The sequence below is a fragment of the Phaethon aethereus genome (genome assembly GCF_964289735.1).
Source record: "Phaethon aethereus genome assembly, chromosome: 1".
NCBI classification, from domain to species: domain Eukaryota; kingdom Metazoa; phylum Chordata; class Aves; order Phaethontiformes; family Phaethontidae; genus Phaethon; species Phaethon aethereus.
The window spans coordinates 59827545-59831624 of NC_138575.1; positions in this window are offsets into that span (position 1 = coordinate 59827545).

Genomic DNA, 4080 nt, shown 5'->3' on the forward strand with positions numbered 1-4080 from the left:
ATACGTGGGCAAAGCTGCTCCCAACCCTCCAACTTGCCCACTCCCCATCCCCTTCTCCCCAGAGTGTATTTACCATCCCCTTTGGATTTTGTCCCAGTCTCTGCCCTCTTGATTTTTGTCAGTTTATGTCAGTTCTCAGACCTTGGTTTTCCATCTAATTGTTTTTAACCCAATTGAGAATTCTGTCCTCAATATCTGTGTCCCAGAGGGATTTGAAAGGAAAGATTAAGGACACCAGATAGCTAAGTGACCTAAGAACGAGGCAAAGCAGTCTGAGGGCTCAGAAGTGTCTGTGGTGTGCAAAAGTTATCGGCAGGATTGTGTCTTCCTCGTGCTGATGAGGACTAATTTCCCTGAAACTGGTGGTTTGGCTTGCTGAGAAAAGTCAATGTGAAAATGGAAATCAGGGCCGTAAGCCAGGGGCAGGAATTGTTCAAGTTATAAGGGGTTTTATGAAGGATTAAGGGATGAAACTGTCATATGGAAAATGTAAGCGGAGTATCATGGAGAGCTGTGAGACTGCACAGGGGTGTCCTCTGAGGGGGCTGTAAGCCCTGTCGTTTGAGTCACTTGAAATCAGGTGAGGCAAAACCTCTAAGCATCTACCATAAATAATGACCCTTCATTTTTGTCAGGGACTAAGACAAGATAGGGCTCTCCCGTCACTTATTTCTGAGATGCTGTTAGGCTAATGTGACCTGATCCAGCGGACTGCGGCAACAGCCTTCCAGGATGTCCATCGATGTGGAGCACGTAGCTCCATGCTGTCGCATCTCATTGCTGCTGCCTTGGAGAAGTGATTCAGATCTGCTGAAGGAACAAAATGTTATCATGACCTGATTTGAGCCCAAGCTCTCTGCCAGGCCCTTTGGATAGAGGTGACAACCACATATTTTTATTTGAGAAGTGAGGTGACCTCAGTCTGCTGAGAGGTGGTCAAGGTGTTTCTGGCTGGGACAAGTGTAGCACGTGTGCTGGGAGATCAGATGGACCGGTTAACTCTGAGGCGGCACAGCTGGAGTCACATACTGGAGGTGAGAAATCTGATTCCTTTTTTTCCCAGTCACCTGTTCAGGGAATACCACAGACTACTCTGAAGTTAGGATGAAACCACAACTGCATTTATATGGGCAGATCTTGCTAGTGTGTGGTCAGTTTCCTCGGATGACTTGTTCCTCTAGCAACCCTTTGGCACATTTAAGGTACATTTATGCCCAAAGCAATCCTATATGTCTAAAGGACTGGGGAATTTAGGGTGTCCCAAAGGCTGGTGTGCCCAACCTGACATTTTCTGGAAAGATCAGAGTATAAAACAATGCAAAAATAGCATTCTGAGGACCAGCACAGCCATGAAACAAGTGAACTTTCTTATTTCTTGCTTTGAAGGTAGGTAGGGTATTGCAGAGGAAGGGACAGATGCCACTACCAATCAGATGAGATGGGATGAAAACTGAAAGACTAGGAGGTGTTGGGATTATAAGAAGATGCCAATGCCAGAAACTGCCCCACTCTGTGCTATTTTTTCTGGCTGCACCTTGGAATAAAGTTATGACATTGGTGAAAAACAAGGTAGTAGTATTAAGTCTCTCTGGGATTTGACCAGCTGTGTTTGGGTGGAAATGCTACACATATCCTGAAACCTAGATTTGCTGTTCAGTGGGAAATTCTGAAACTTCATAAATAAACAAGAAAACCTAAGCAAAATTGTTCTACATCAAAACAAACCCTCCAAGTATTGAACCTTCTAGCAAAAAAGGAATTCTAAGGCTTTGATTTTTCAAGGTGAAGTTGATGAAGTTTGCTCAGCAGCTCTGCTTCTCACCTCTCTGGTTGAAAACAGGATTTCTAGAGGACCTCAGAGGCATGAAACAGAGCTTCCAGATTCTGGGCAGGCATCATGATGTGTAGGAACCCTGGCCCTGGGGTTATCAGACAGACATGTGGAGTGGACAGAAAGTAATCAATAACCCTGGAAAGCAGCTTGGTTTCTATTAAGAGAAATTCAAACACTCCACATCCTGACCGAGAAAAATTGTCACGTTGTGATCATCCCAGAATCCTCCTCTATGCTACACAAATATTCCTGCAGGATAAGCTGTCCCAATGCAGGTGCTGTCTTGCAGCCCTGGTCTACCTGTGCAAAGAGTCATGCCCCCTTAACTTAAGATGACTACAATGCCAGTGTCTATATTCAAGCTAATCATTGCACAGGCACAATTCACACCCTGTAAACTGCACTAATGCATGGACTTCACCTAACCTAGAAACCTTAGTGTAATCATCTTTTCTTCTTTAAAGTGAGCCCAGGATGCTTAATTCAGGTGAGTGTGGCTGCAGTGCAGTCACCTAAAGTTGCATGAGGTGAACACCATAGCTAATTTCTGTTGATTTTGATCAGTTAGGTGCTTAAAGTCCTTTGTTGGAGCTGAAGTTTAGTCCTGTGCCTGACTGGACTGTCCTTCAGATGACGGATAAGATGACAGAGATGAAGAGGATACAGAGTAAAGATCCAAGCAGGTGTGGGAAAAAGTTCTTAGGTAAGACCTATGGGAGGAAGGGCACAGTACCTCTGACTCCTGCTGAATAGTTGTGGCCTGGAGAAATTAAACCCATATAGGGTAGGATTTATGTCTTCCCCTGCAACAATGAGCTACTCCCTAGCTTACAAGTCTCCCAAACCTGAAGTAGTCAGGAAGCTGGTACCAGCCAGACAAGAAGAAAGCTATTGACTCACTGTGATCCACTGTGTAACTAACAATTAACGGGTAGAAGACAGCTGACGACCTGGCAGCTGCAGTCTGGCTGGAGGGATTTCTTAAGCAAGCAACCTATTCAGAGTCATTAACCTACCTGCACTCCCATGTGCACGGGGCAGCCTCCCCAGCAAGCCTTTGGGTCACAATTTGCTTTGCTTTTGGAGTCTGTCACAAATGGCCACCCTTACAAGTGATATGTCTGGGAGGGAGACCACATTTTAATGGCTTTGCTCAGTAGCTTCCCCTGTCAGTGTGCAATATGTGCTGTGGCTGCAGGACAAAAGATGGTGCAACCCTTTGAACAGTGCTTTCTAACAGTGCTTCCCGTGAAAGTCAATGGAGCTATTAGTGGAAGCAGGATTGGACCCTGAATAAGCAGGCGGAAAACAGCACCATATGTTGGAAGGAGATTAATATTATGTAAATAATAAGGCATACAGACATTTTGTAAGTGGTCAGGCCAATCTCATTATTGATCTACAATTAAACCAAACTGTGGGGTCATACCAACCTATTATGTCTAGCAGATTAAACCCAGGCTGTCTCTTTTCGTCATTGTTTCTGATGTAGTTTTGGAGCTTGCTTAATTCAGGTCAAAAAATGAGAGACTTCCTCATAAGCATTTTAATTAACCAGCTGAAGAGTTCTCTTGCCCCTAGAGATTCATGGTACCAAATCCAGAGCTCAGCTCTGCTACCCCTCTCAGACTGTCATATTTCGGCTCAAATTGTGTTTGTGCCCCTTTATTCAAGTCAAAAACACAGACAGCAAATCAAACCCACCCCCCTCCCTCATTGAGTACTTGGAAAAAGAAAGTATTTTGAAAGTCTGATTTTTGACCTAAACATACTCTTTGGACCCCCCCAGCACATAAGGACCAGAATGTATGAGGAAAGCAGCCTAAACCTGTGGAGGAAAAAACTTTTGGTTGGACCTTGGGGCTAAGCACACCTCATCACAGGCATCTTGCTTTCCCCAAGCCACCAGCACAATAGGGACATCCAGAGTTGTCTCAGGGCTGAGAAAAACCCCAGTCCTTTTGCAGGGTCACTTGGTGCACCATCCCCCCAGGGAGAGGCTCTCAGTTGAGAGGCTGAGTTTCTACAGAGCGTGCTGCCCCTCAGGAAGATAAAGAGCTCCTTCCTCGTCCATATTGGCTCTCACCCATGTTCTCTAGGCTGTGGCGACTCATGGTGGCACTCCTGCAGCAAGCTGACCTTGCACCAAAGGCCACCCATCGTCTTGGCAGGCTTGCTCGAGGAGAGGAACTGCACATCCCCAAAATGGTCATGGGTGAGAAAAGCACACTCCCTCATATCCTCCT